Source organism: Jaculus jaculus, chromosome 8 (genome assembly GCF_020740685.1).
Source record: "Jaculus jaculus isolate mJacJac1 chromosome 8, mJacJac1.mat.Y.cur, whole genome shotgun sequence".
NCBI lineage: Eukaryota > Metazoa > Chordata > Mammalia > Rodentia > Dipodidae > Jaculus > Jaculus jaculus.
In genome coordinates this window covers 90559481-90574834 of record NC_059109.1, presented here as the reverse complement: position 1 = coordinate 90574834, position 15354 = coordinate 90559481, and the positions used below count along the sequence as shown (strand labels likewise).

The following is a 15354-nucleotide window of genomic DNA, read 5'->3' as shown; positions in this document are numbered from 1 at the left end:
ATAACCCCACTGAGGAGGGCTCTCAGTTAAATGGGGATTAAAAGGAGAGAAATGAGACCAACACATAATTTGTCCATGCCACAGAGCTTCTAATTAATAAAAAATAAAAATAAATAGACAAGGGGACAGAAAGGCAGACTGGTTGAGACTTGATTGGAACTGGTTAGCTGACTCCAGTTTGCTAGCCAATTAGCAGAATGTACTCGAAATGGTCCAAGAACCCATCACCCACTTGAGGGTCCAATTTTAAGTCAAAGTGAAGACTTGATGTTGTGTCTTCCTAGCCTGTCCCGCTGAACTTCCTTCCTGGAAAGGCGCAGCAACTCCGGGATCACCTTCTCCAGAGCTGGGGCCATCCGTTGCTGTAAGGGTTTCCATGGACATGACAGACCATTTTGTTGATTGAAGGATGAGACCGATTGGAGGTCACAGATGGGATTGTCTGTATTCTTTGAGGATCCTCAGCTGAAGGAAGAGCATCTTTTGGGAAGCTGGATAGCAGAATCTCAGGCCCCGGCCAATTCAATCCGAATCTGCCTGTTATTCACCGGCCCATTAAAGTTTGAGACGCACCGGTTCAGGTGGTGGCAAGAGGCTTGCATCCCGATCTCGCTCGCCCGCCCCTCCTATCCCCATCTCCACCCTTCAGCAAAGCTTAACCCTAAGTGGTCCCGCACGAAAATTAGGCAAAGCCCAAGCTTGTGAGGAGGGGACCCGCAGAAGCTGTCCCCCCCCCCCCACATCCCACCCCAGGGGAGGAGGACAGCGTCATTGGATTGGCTGCTTTTTCTCCAGCTCGGGCGGGTGGACACTCCCTCCACACTCACCGCCACACCCCCTGCGCCTGCCTCCCGCCGGCGGCCACGAAAACCCGGAGCGGTGCGTGCGCTAGCTCTGCGACCGCGCTCCTGGGGCCGAAGCCCGGCAGCTGGGCATGCTCAGTAGCTGCGAGAGATTTGGGAGGGGAGGCGAGCGCCGTGGCTCGGCCCCGCCCGCTCGGCTCTCCCCCGCCCCCTGGCCTCTGCCGAGCCGTAGTAGTTCCCCAGCGTGCGCCCGCCCGCCCGCCCGGGGAGAGCAGGAACATGGCGCTCGGAGCGAGGTAGCCGCCGCGGAGAAGCCGAGGAGTCGCCACTGACAGCCGGCCACCAGGTAAGCAGGCGAGCCTGGCCAGGCTGTCGGCTTGGGGCTGGACAGCAACCCGAGGAGAGGCGCTTGCCGGATGCGCACGACTGGTACCCGGGGCATCTTCCTTTGCTCCGAGAGGATGCGAAGGGGACCTCTGTGACAGCAGGATTGATTGATTGTGTATCTCCTAGGAGATGCCAAAGGCTAGGGACCCTAAGGGATTCGGGGACCGCCCACTCCCCAACCCCCAACCCATGCGCTACCATCCAGCCTGGACTCTCTACCGGTCAAATAAAGGATAGTTCCTTCTGCTGGACGGGAGGGCGTGGGAGATCACACTAGATGCCAGCTCCGCAATCACGCGGGTACCCTGAAAGGCTAGCAAGCCCAGAACCAGTTCTTTGTGTATCTTCCCCGTGCACGCCCAGCCCAGAGGTGCCACAGTGCCTGCTTCTCCTGGGGAGTGTTGGATATACTGCCAGGGCAAGGCTCCCATATGGTTTTTGTCTGCTGGCAGGTGTGGACCGCAAGATGCAATAGCGGAGCCTTTATGAGGCTGTGTTTTTCCTTTGTTATTTGCCTCCGTGTGTCTGTGCGCCTGGTGGGTTGCAATAGGGAGAGGGAGAACTTCTGCTGGTGGGCACTCGTGAGCACAGCGTAGAAGAGAATCATGCTTCCAAACTCTTGTCAAAATTGTGTGCAATGTCAGTCTCTTGGAGGGTAAAGTTGAAAAAGTCTAGGGACCAACGGTGCCCAGTTTGGAGAAGAAGTATTAGCATCCTTTCTGCAAATGTGTGTGTGTGTGTGTGTCTTTCCACAGGAATGGGCTGGGAGTTCATGCACATCTCATTTAAAGGAATCTAGCATTATGTGTGTCTAGTTCAGGTGGTGTTTTTAACGCCGAAATAATAAAGAAAAAGAGAAGTTTGCACACAGCCAGGACAAAGTGTTGTCGTTAAGACTTGATGACAGCTTAGAAAGCCGGATCTACTTTGGGGGAAATGGGGCAACTTGGACACAGTATCTTGGGAAGCTCCAGAATATTTTTGTGGCATCCTACTCTCTTCTGCGATTTGATGGTGCGTGGCCACACTTCCCATACCTGAGTCCATATGGGCAAGATGCTCCTGCAGAAGCCCCTCCCTCACCAACCTTCTATGAAACTGACATGATACAGTAACAGCTGCACAACCTTACATTGGTATCTGTTGTGTTCAGCAGCATGGCCCACTCAGTTAAGGAAGAAAGGTAAATTTAGAACATGCCTTGATTTTGGCTTTTGCTTTATAATTTAAAGCATCTGTCTGTGAATATGAAGATTAGCGATACTTCCCTCTGTACTTACTATTTATTTTATGATCTTGTTAGGTGGCAAGAATGAGTCAGTGTCATCAAAATAACATGGGGACTGCACGAGGGAAATGCACTTAAGAAAATTAAATTTGTAAATGTCCATCCTCTAACACCTTGTACACATGAGCAAGACAGAATTGCTACTGGAGCAATAGAAGTTGATGGCAAGTTCACTGGCAGAATTGGCCTTAGAATAAGAGCTTTGTGCTCTTCTGTGAATGGAGAGAGTTTGATTATACCCAGTCTCCCAAAACTTGTGATTTCATTAATAAATGTGAGCTATAATTGTAGGTATTGACAAACCAAGTTTGGCATTGTCTCTCCTACATTCTCATAGTTTGCTGCAAGGAGCAGGTGTGAGAGGCAGGTGTTCTGGAATGTTGGGCCGTCTTGGTAAGGGGATAGAGGTGAGTTTGAATTATGACTTCTTCCGTACTTTGTTCTGTGAATTTAGGAAAGCTACTTGACATTCTCAAGCTGAAGTTTCTTCATCTGCCAAATAGGGTCAGGAGCAGTAAGATAGAAACACAAGCTGCAGGCATTACTCATAATATAAACAACTTGGGAAATGGGGTAACTCATAAGAGAATAGAAATGTATGCTTAATGAACCTATACACTATGCCTCTTGCCCTATAATTTAAGATCACATACGTGATTTCACTTTTTGTTTCCTAGGACTGATAACAAACTATCCCAAACTTGCGACCTTAAAACAACAGGAATTCATTTTCTTATAGATTTGGATGATAAAAGTCTAAATCAAAGTATCAGTGAGGCTATTAACACCCCCTGAAACCTTTATGAGAGGGTCTCCCCCACCCCAGGCAGTCCTTTGTTGTAACAATGAGTTCTCTCTGCCTCAATCTCCAACATGACATCTCCCCCCCTTCCTCCCTCCTTCCCTCCCTCCCCCCTCTCTCTCCTTGTGTCTAAATGTCTTTCTTTGTATAAACGACACTATTCATAATGGATTTATGACCCATCCTAATCTGGTATGACTTCACCTTAGTTTGATTGTATTTGCAAAGGCCTGACTTCCAGATTAAGTCACATTGAAAAGTTCTGGGTTTTTATGAATTTTGGGGGATATGTTTCAGGCCATTGGACTAATATTGCTAAAAATTGTACCAAAATATTATTCCAGCATAAAGGTAGATAGTAGAGATAAAATAGCATGAGTTTAGAAAACATTATATTTATTTAATCCAACTAGCCCTTGTGAAATTTATATTCCCAACTATGGTAGTGAAGATCATGGTTTATAAGAACCTCATTTTTACATGTCACTTACCAGGATAAAAAGATAATCCCAGGACTTAGGGTCTTCTACATGTATTCCAAACAGATTTGGTTATGTGGCTGTGTCTTGAAGTTGGGACAAAACATCTAACCAGAAGTAGTTGATGTAAGAAAGGGCTTACAGCTTTCAAGAGAAGTTTCATCGTGGTAGGGAAAATGTGACAAGCAGACAGCTGGGAGTCACATCTCCTCAGTAGCAGCAAGGAAGTTATCCTAGTACTGGGCTTGGACTTGGGCTATATCACACAAAATCCCACCCTCTAGTGACACACCTCCTCCTACAAGCCTCTGCCTCCCAAATACCCCATAACTTTCTCAAATTGCCACCAGTTAAAGCATAATATTCAAAACATGAGTCTATGAGGATCATTTATCATTAAAACTACAACAGTAGCTACCCTCTCTTTTTGCTATCCTACTAAACATAGTGCAAAATAGACAACAAAAAGGAGAGCAATAGAGGTATCCTAACAACTTACTATTCTTATAAACGGTGCAATAATCCATGGAGTTGCTTTAACCAGAGACCCAAGAACTTCCTTTGACACCTCCATTTCCTTTGTTGTCAATACCCAAAACTATCACATTGTGTTACAAATTTTACTCTCTACCTATATCTCCAAATAGATCTTGCACTACCACTGAACTTCAGGTCACCATCTCTTACCAAGATCATTAGTGCAACTTCCTAATAAACCTTCTGGTTCTCCTCCAATTCTTACTCCAGCAGGTAGGATCAGGTCTATTCGTTGAATACAATACTACCCCATATACTTGTGACAGTTTTAAGAGATTTTCAGAGTGCCAGTGTGTGGTTAGTTTCACTGTGAGCATATCTTTCTGTTGTTGTTATCACACTGACCCATGGTCCATTATTGACCACCTCCAGGCTCTTCTATTTATGTCTTGTCACTCCAACTTATACTTTATCCTTTGGCTTTGCTTGGCCTCTCTTCCTCACCAACCCAATTCTCTTATAAGCCCTTTCTCATTTTCTGTAGCATTATTTACTTGTTGGATGTTTTAATATCTATAAGCTTCTTGATGGTGATTAATGTTGTTTCTTGTCTGCAGAAGTTGTTCAAACTGTGGTGAAGGAGTGAAGGAATTGGTAGTTTACCTCATAATACTTTTTCTTTGCCAATTTCAAGATCTTATTTTTTCAGAAGCTTTTTTCCCCACTAGTATGAACAGAGTAATTTAGAACCTCATTCTAACTTTGAAAGAGGAGTTTTCTTGGCTCTAACAAATACACATTCTATGAATTAGTTTTAGGATAACAGTTAAAAACTGATTCAAAATATTTTTCAGGCAATGGAGACTACATCAATCAACATATATTCTTCAAATATATGTTGCATGGGCCTATTTGCCACGTTCAGTCCCAAGGAGACTAGTGAACTAGATTTTTAGTCTTCTAGAAATTAAAAATAATAAAAATAGCATGTAACATGTGATAGTATGGTAAATTATTGAACTTTGACTATAAACCATGCTCCCTTCACACTATCCCCATAAGCATCATTATAGCTGTCTAATCTTTTCCTAAAACACAGGCAGCACCCATATAAAAAGCACAAGGAGGATTTGAAAAATCATTGGTAACTACTATTATACCGATCTTTCAAAACATTATTTAGGAAAATAAGTATTCGTTCCTAAATAGAATAACATTCTTTCTTTCTGTATCCATCTAGGTGAGCACTGTCCTGTTTAAAAAAAAAAATCAATTAATTAATGTGAAAGAGATATTGCTCTTTAGGTGAGAACAAGTTCCTGATCTGTTTCACTTAACATCCTCAATGGCTTTATTGCTTAATTTGTCCCACTTAACACAAGGGAAAGGTAATTTAATGTTTCATTGAGAGCTTTTTTGGTTGGGCAAGACTGTGTGGCTAAGGGAAATGAATGAATTCAATACATCTTATGTTTTAGATTTCTAGGGAAGCTTCAACTCATGTTCTTTTGTTATTCTCTTAAGAGGTAATTCTAAAAACAAATAATAAACCATTTATATATATATATAACATAGTTCATAAAAGTTAAAAAAAAAAGTAACATAGTTCATAAAAGTAGCCCAAAATGAGAGTATATGCCTTGATGTTTGGTTGAAGGTAAAGGGTCCACAATACATTGATAAAAACTTGAAGAACTGCTTGGCGTGGTGGTGTACACCTTTAATTCTAGCACTCAGGAGGTAGAAGTAGGAGGATCAGTATGAGTCCAAGGCCAGCCTGAGGTTATATAGTGAATTTTAGGTCCTTCTGGGCTAGAGAAAGACACTACCACAAAAAAAAAAAAAAACTTGGAAGAACTAATGAAAGATTTCAGTAAGGTGGTATATTATAAAATACATGTTAAAAAATGAAATACCCCAAATACCAACATTTACTGGCTAAAAATAGAACAGAGAATGATCCTATTCATGAAACCACAGTATATAGATTTACCTAGGGAAAATAGGAAGCATACATGAAATGTTTGGAACTAATAAGTAATATGGAAGAACTTATGCAGACAGAGCTATCTTTCTTATTTTATTTTGTAGTTAGTGTTTGATGAGAAAATATATAACATTGAAATTTTACTAAAAGATTATTATGGTATATAATTTAAAAACTAAAACTAAACACATAACTAAGAGTGACTGATTAAGAGATTTTTGGCTCCCCAAGTGATACACCATCTGATAAGAGTTGAAAGTGATCATTTTGAAGATTATGTGATGTCATAACTTTAAGTGGCAATAACCAAACAGCATTCCTGCATAGAATGCATCACTAATGTTTTTGCAACACTGATGTACCATGCAGGAATATTAAAAAACTGAAAAGCAGACCAGTAGTCTCTAGAGAATAGAAATATTGCTGGTCTTTATTTCTTTATTTAAATACCTTTCTGAATTTTTAAATTTAGTCATTGTAACATTGTTTTATAAATCAAAAACACCTCACTATTTTACAAATTTGATGATGAAGCACAATCAGGTCATAATTATTCCCGTAACTAGCATTCATCGATTATCTTTTGTGTCAGGGACTCTGCCAGGTGTACCAGCAATGATTCTTAGTTTGCATGCAAGTGAAAGAAATTGCCTAACTTGAGTCAAAAGAATTTACTAGAAGGGTATCAGGTGGCAGAAAAAATTGCCAGGCATGTTAGGGAAGGGACAGCCCCCCTCCAAATTAAAACACACAGAAACTAAACTAGAAGACTAGAATCTGGTCAGCTCCAGGGTGCAGATGCTTGTATCATGAACTTGAGTAACAGGCCATACACAAGACTGTCTGGCCAATCACCCGTGGGTTGCTATGATTGCCAACCAATCCATACCCAGTCCACTCCAGTGGGCATCAGAGAGGGTAGGTGTCTTGGTTGGAAGAATCTCTACTGCTTTTCTAATGGAAGAAATGAAAGAGTGTGATAGGCGCTAAACAGACAAAACCCAAATCAAACCAAAGCACAGACAGAATTAAAATGCCCATTACCTGGGACTTGGAAATAAACAGGGCTGAATATCAGCCCTCCCTTCCTTCCCTTCTCTTCTTTTCCATTTCTCTCCTTCCCTCCCTTCCTTTTCTGCCTCCTTTCTTCCTTCTTTCTTTGTAAGAACATTAAAAGTGTAAAAGTTTACCCAGCACATAGTTTATTCACTGTGACATGCATAATATAAAAGGTGCAATGTGGGTGCCCTAAGGTTAAATGTTTTACCTCCTGAGGTCAGGAGTGACAAATCATGAAAAAACTAGCTTTCCCAAGCTTGAGCTTTATAGAGAAGGAAGTTTGATAGGAAGATCTTATGGATAGTGTAGGAAGATGGGGGAAGAGTATAAACTGAATTAGCATTGCAAAATCAAGAGGTATAGTTTGAAGATGCATTGTGCATTCTATGCTCATAGGCCTACTAACTCCCAAGGGGGGCTGCACAAAAGCTTGCTGGTCAGCAGTATGGGTGTGCATGGACACACAAGCATGTATTCACATGAAGGGCTAGAGGTCAGTGGAAAGAGAAATAAAAGGAGCAAACCTGAACCTCTGGCCATATTTTTTAAATTCAAACTTTGCTTCTAGTTTGTCACATAATTAGCTACTCATGCACCAGCAATATAGAATACAAAAAGAATAGATTACACTTCTGTGATTATAGATAGCATATGGAAAAGGGTGGAAGCCATCATCAAAGTATGTCACCCATGTATATTAATTAATCTTTAATAAAAGCCAAATATCATGCACTTAGCACTTGTGGAGAAGAAACAAGTCTTGGATGTTGACACACTCACATTCCATAAACACAGGTACCAAAGGATACAAAGAATTTTGTGAATTTTGTGCCTTGAATCTTCAATAATAATAATAATAATAATAATAATTAGTGGGTTAATACATCTACCTTTGACTCTTCAATATACTCAGATCCTCAGATTCAGAAATTCTGCTTGTGTAGATTTCCTCATGAAGAGGGAATATAAATGTATGGGCTGCCTTACTGTGTCCACTGTTAGGATGAAATGCAAGATCAAAACCACAAAGCAATGCTTGGTGGCTTGTGCAAGAAGCAAATTTGAGGGTGGGAATGAGAGAAAAAGTAAACAAGCTTTTTGTCTCAGATATAAGATATCAGAGAGACTCATCTGTACTTTTCAATTAAAATACAAGGTTTCACACAACATCAGAGAAACTCTAGCTGTCCTCCAAATAGAACTTCATGTGTTTGCTTCTGAAGATGGTTGTTAAAATCATGCAACTGCTTTCCTGGAAGACTGATGTTCCAGCTTTTGTTCTTAGTTGTCAGTTGTTTTGCCCCATTGCCTAAGCTTTAAATTCCATTACATTTACTAACCCAAGAAAGAAATTTCCTGGGAAAGTGGAATTTTAAAACAATGACTTTTTTTCCCTCCAAACTAGGAACAGTTGCCACATGGGTATGACAATCTCTAAAAATAAAAACAGTGATGGAGGAAGGAGGTTAAAGAAATAAATCTTGAAGAAATAGTACTTGGAGGTCTCATTATCCACCTTTTAGGTCAATGTTGTCTCCTGGAGGTTTTAGAGATGGGAAATAAACAGCAAAAGAATGTTCCAATGTGATGTGAAAAATATATATTCATGTCTTGAGTTCAACAACCCTCCTCTTCCTCGTGTCTGTGATATCTGGATCTCAGCATTCAACCAAGTACAGTTCAAAAAGGATTTGGAATAAAAATGCCCTTCTACAGAATACATACATACATATGTTCTTGCCAGTTTTCCCTAAATAATATAGTACAAAGACTATTAACATGCCATTTGTACTGTGTTAGGTATTGCAAGTAATCTAGAGATGATTAAAGGCACATGGAAGATGTGTGTGGGTTACATATAAATATTTTATGTTATATACAAGACCAGAGCATCCACAGAATTCGCATCAGGTCATGGAACCAATTTCTGTAACTCAGTTAAGTTTATCCTTTATGAGTTCTTTCTAAAATATAGTGGTATATCCTATCTCCTTACAACTCCAGGCAGAGCTTACTTTCCTTCCCTTTCTCAGCCACATAGGTTAAATCTCATCAACTGAAACTTATTACATATATTCGTCCTTTCCCCCACTCCACTCTCCTTCATATTGCCCAGTCAGGTTTTGTGTAAGCCTCTATTATTGCCTTCATTCCTACCCCCAAAATGAATATATAGTCTGACCATCAGCCCCTCATTGATTATCCCTCTCAAGTATTCATCACAGTATTTTATCAGTCTTTTATTTGATTTTTCAAAAATTTGTTTGAATGCAGTAGAATAGTGCTCTGAATTTAAATTTTAGAATGGAACCTAGAAATGATATATTTCCTTTAATAGAAACTTCCTCACTAATTTTGTAGTTTTCAATTTCCTATCGATGAAAGACAAGTAGAGGAAAAGATTAATTACCTCCTACCCGATTCTTAGAGTAAGACAAAAATCCTATTATTAGATATGTGTAAGAGTGCAGAGATTCTAAACAGACAGAAAAGAAAGTGATGAAACACACCACTAGCTAAGAGCCTGATTTCTAACAATAAACTTAACTTCTTGAAAATCATTAAGGATAATCATTTGATTGCTACTTGTAACTTATACCTACTTCCCTGTTGTTCCCAAACCCAGCATGAATAGACCTGATTGGTGATATGATTCATGTTTGAACATCAACTGATTTTTATGTTGAATACCGGTGTTTTATTTAGCTCTGCCCAAGTCTTTGGCACCATTGTTTCCATAGTAACAGGTAGACTATCAAATGAAAGACTAATAAGGCTTGGGAGGGAAATGAGTTAAAGCAAGTGGTGAAAGCAGGGGATACCCTGGTGTGAAGACCTCTTTTGGCTTGATCTATCAGTGGAATTTTCCTGGAGATAAAAGATTCTAAGTGAGACCTGGAAAGGGATCTTAATGGAAGTATGTTAATACTGTCTGTGATGGCAGTGACCATGTATGCTTCTGCATGGATTCCCAATTCAGGTACGTGTGTTGGTATGACATCTTAACATCTAGATGGTATACATCTTACTACCTAGATCACATTAACAACTAACAATTGGGGAACTGGAGACATGTATCTTTGAAATGTAGTGGACTGTCTTTTCAAAGTTAGAAGATATAGAGGGTCCTATGAAATTTATTTTATTATTCTTTTTAATCACAAATGTTGAAAAATTAGCTGGATTCACCATGTTTGCTCCTGGAAACCATCTACAATAGCTGAGAAGTAGACTTCTGCAACAGAAAAAGGTCAGAGTTTTATTGTCACATTCCCTACCTCTTCCTGTTGGGTGCCATCAGGCCTTTTCCCTGGCTTAAGCCTCTTGGTCCTTGAAATCTTTTGAATTGGTCACTTTTGTATTAAAGAGAAAATTTTCTCTGTGTTTTATCTGTATAATTTTATCCATCAACATAATGGTATTAAAACCTTCCTGAAAATCCAGGACAATTAACAATTTATTAGAAAAATAAAGTTTTTAAAATTTTTTTTATTAATTAGTATTGTATTCAGCAAATACAGCCTGTTTGGTACCATTATTAGGCTCATCCGTGATCTACCCCTTTTATTTGTTGAGGTATATGGGTCATGCATTGTGGAGTTAGCCTACAGTTATGGGTAGGATAAATGTCTGTGCATATCATGACCCAACATGTGGTGCTGACATTCTTTCCGCCCCCTCTTCCACAAAATTTCCCCGAGCCATGTTGGGTTCATTTTTGGTCTGCTTCAGTGATGAAGTGTTGGGGGCCTCTGGGTCTCTGGATCTCTGATTTGGTAGGAGTTGCTTTATCTCTGTGTTGATCTCCTTCACCCTTGTGTTGGTACCTGTTTCACCAGGAAAACAGCACCTTTGCTTGTTTCACCAATTGTTCTTAGTTTCAGCCGGGGCCCTTTTGAGGTATGATGGGTTGGCTCTCTTCTTAGGATCTACATATATCTGAAAAAGAGAAGCAGATTCTCCAATGGAGAGTAAGTTAGCACGAGGACAAATGAGATAATCTTTTTTAATAGAGAATTTAATAGGTATAGGCCTTCTTGTAGCCCACGATTGATGGTAGCTTGATAATGGAGAGTGGGCTTATGTTTGGATATGGTTCTGACTTGTTTCCCAGCTCCAGCTATGGATCAGTTAGCTGAATCAAGAGCAGTTGGTTCCACACCATGGCTGTGTGCCTCTGTTGCACTTGTGTGTGCGTCACAACAGGTTATTTGCTGCTAAGTAGGTTAGACCATGAGTTACTTGGACAGATATTGGCCATTTCCCCCCAGTCACTCATGTAGCACCTTCTGGCACTATACGCACTGACTGTCTGGGACTGACCCTCTTCCCTTACTGGGCATCTGCCCTAAAACCTTCGAACAACAGGCCAGAGAGATTTGCTCAACCATGTTTGTAGCAGCTCAATTTGTAATAGCTAAGAACTGGAATCAACCCAGATGGCCATCACTAAAAGAATGGATAACTAAGATCTGGTATATCTACATAATGGAATTTTATACAGCAGTAAGAAAAAATGACACAATGAAATTTGAGGAAAAATGGTTGAACCTGGAACAGATCATTCTCAGTGAACTTACCCAATCACAGAAAGAAAATTGCCACATAGTCTCACTCATCTACAGCACCTAACCTGAATCTACCCAAGATGCCTTACATACCCAGCAAGCATCTTGTGGACTAGACAATAGGATGGGTGAGGAGAGAGGGGAGGGCAACGGAGGGGGGAGGCACACAAATCTAGACCCAAATGGCAATGGTACCATAAAGTTCTACATCCTACAAAGGCAGACCAAATGGCTGAACCTTCACCAGGCCCTTAGAGGGAACGCCTGAACCACAAGACACTGGAGAGGGTATGATGAAGACTGGCCTTAATCTTCTACAGCTTCTCTCTCTTCTCTGTAGCTCTTTTATATTAGTTACCTTTTTCCTCCTTAGTGGGCACTGACCTGTAACTCCCAGTACCAGCGTGGGGCTATCATCCACAGTGAGCTTTTGATCAGAGAGACCTACAAGATTTCCTAAAGAAACAGATTTCTGTCTGAGTACTTGATGACCGACCAAAGGTTCATGGCAAGACCCTACTGCTGAACACACCTTATGTGGTCGACATGTAAAATGGAAAAATAAAGTTTTTAAAAGATATATTTTAGCAGGGGGTGGTGGTGCACGCCTTTAATCCCAGAATTTGGGAGGCAGACGTAGGAGGATCACCACGAGTTTGAAACTACCCTGAGACCACATAGTGAATTCTAGGTCAGTTTGGGTTAGGGTCTCACTCTGGTCCAGGCTGACCTGGAATTAACTCTGTAGTCTCATGGTGGCCTCGAACTCACGGCGATCCTCCTACCTCTGCCTCCCGAGTGCTGGGATTAAAGGCGTGCGCCACCACGCCTGGCTTAAAAAGACACATTTTAAAATTCCCTTTGCAAAGAAAACCATCCAGAAGTAAGATCCCTGTGCTAGCATGAAGTTTAATTTAAAAAGTTGTATTTGTGATGCTTCATGGAAACATGCACGGTTTGGCTACAGAAACTAACTTCCAATATTTGTTTCAGCAACAGATAATTTTGACGAAATTCTGGTCATATGCCATTTGAATTAAAATAAAATTTAAAAAAACATATAATTTTGAGCTTACTCAAGGGAGGGATTATTAAAACTCTAAAAGATGGTAATATCGCTCATTATATTATCATCTGGAAGATATAAAGCAATCAGATTACAGCTGAGCTCATGAAAGTGAAGTAAAACCTTATACATGTCAAGCATTTTATAGAATGTCTGGAAAGTTCTCAAAATCAATGCTAGAATCACCAAGGCAATGCAGATTAATGATATCATGGTATCTTCCTAAAATATAATGGGAAAAGAAAACAAATGAGATAAAAATATTTCCAGAGGTGTTCCTTGAGTTTATATTTGCTTAGAAAGTTGGGTGAAGTAATAACTTTCCATTTCTTTTCACACCTCAATTTTATCTTTAACATGGAGCACAGCCTACTCATTGAAGATGGCTTTCATTTTTAAAATATATATAGACCAGGGTTTAAATTGATTATAAACATCAGTATGAAACAAAAACCCTTTGGTTCTACTTTTAGCTTTTGTGAGGAACATCCATACTGATTTCTACAGTGGAAATGCACCAGTGGTATATGAAGGTCCCTCACTCTCCCCATGTAGTCAACATTTGTTTTCCCTTGTCTTCTTGATGACAGCCATTCTGATGAGGTTGAGATGGAATCTCAAAGTTTTAATTTTCATTTCCCATATGGCTAAAGACTTACATATTCATGTATATGTCACTTGGTTCAGTAATATTTTACAAAGTATGAACTAAAGAAAGGACAATGAAAGTGGTATCACTATGGAAGGTTATTCCCTATTTTCAGTAGGTTACCCACATTAGGGAATTGGCCTAGATGTCCATGTGATGCATATATATAATGGGACCTTATTCATTTGTAAAGAATGAAATTATGACCTTTGTAGGAACATGGGTGAAATAAGCAACAGTCAGAAAAAATATCATGTTTTCTTGCATATATAGCATCTATACTTAGACATATACATGTATACATACATTATATATAAATATATATGTATGTATATAGAGATCCTACATACATATGTATACATATATATGTAGGACATGATATGTCCTTTGTGAGGGCAATACTAAGTCTAAAGAGAGGGGAAGAGGAAGACAAGAGAAAGTAATGGAATATATGTTACATGATAGCAAAAGCAGGGATTGTTTCAGATAGGAAGGGAGACAACATAGGAGTGGGCAGTTGGGGGAAAAATAAGAACAAAGTACAATGATTTGTGTATGTAAATTAAATGTCACAATGCAACTTGTTACTTTATAAAAAGAAAAAGAAAAGAAAGGAGTATGCAAAAATCTTTAAGGGCTACACTAATTTGTTTGCTAAGTCATTATCTCACTCTTGGGGTAGATTTTTTTTTTTAATTTTTTTAATTTTTATTTATTTATTTATTTGAGAGCGACAGACACAGAGAGAAAGACAGATAGAGGGAGAGAGAGAGAATGGGCACGCCAGGGCTTCCAGCCTCTGCAAACGAACTCCAGATGCATGCGCCCCCTTGTGCATCTGGCTAACGTGGGACCTGGGGAACCGAGCCTCGAACCGGGGTCCTTAGGCTTCACAGGCAAGCGCTTAACCGCTAAGCCACCTCTCCAGCCCTTGGGGTAGATTTTTATCAATCACTAAAAAGGTAAGGGATTTTAATCATGTGCTGGCTGTGACAAGAATTCTTATTTAGAGTTGAATTTCACTTTAGAAACAATTATAAAAAATGAATATAAAAGTACTTTCTTATTTTGAAATAAGAAAGAATATTCTTTTGACCTCATCTATTTTAGTTTGAATAACCACTAGAAAAAGGACTTGGGGTAAGGATTTGAGAACAAATAGCTTATTTGGAAATTTTATTGGCTACCATTAATAGAGAGGAACAGCTACTCAAGGAAAGAACATGACTTAGTCCATTCCTGCTGCATAACAAGATGAATCACACTGGATTATGTATAAAGTAATAAAAAGTTATTTCTTACTGATCTGGAGGGTGGAAATCCAAGGACAAGATACCAGCAGATTGGGCTTGCTTCAAGGTAGTACTTGTGCCACATCCTCCAGAGGGGATGGGTAGAAGCTTGTCATCCATCATGTGGCAGAAGGACAAGGAAAAACTGACTCATCCAGATTCTTTCAAAGGGCACTGAGTCCTTTCATGGAAGTAGAGCCTTCACCAACCAGTCACCTCCTAAAGGCTGTAACTATCACTGACATCATCGTCAGGGTTAAGTTCCAACATTTAAATATTAAAAGGGCACAGACATCCAAGTCATAGCAGAAGGCTACCCACACTGGAGGATTATGCTGGGGAAACTTGAAAATGTGTAATACTTTTGTTTCAGAATTAGTCTATCCAAAGAATGAGGTGAGATATTTACAGAACAACCCCATCAGTCAAGACTGTTTCCAGGGGATATTAATTTTTTTCACTTCCATCTTCTGATTTCAGAAAATCTTCAGAAGTAC

The 15354-nt window shown here is 40.0% G+C and overlaps 1 protein-coding gene across 2 annotated transcripts in view; it reads left to right on the top strand.

Moving 5' to 3' along the window:
- The first annotated feature begins 1059 nt into the window (after positions 1-1059).
- The window catches only part of Pak5 (p21 (RAC1) activated kinase 5), a 312771-nt gene continuing 298476 nt past the window's right edge, over positions 1060-15354 (top strand). The window contains exon 1 of one of the 2 annotated variants that reach the window (XM_004661518.2): positions 1060-1149. The gene's annotated coding sequence lies outside the window, so the exon portion shown is untranslated. The remainder of the gene's footprint in view (positions 1150-15354) is intronic. The other variant, XM_045157197.1, reaches the window with a different exon arrangement.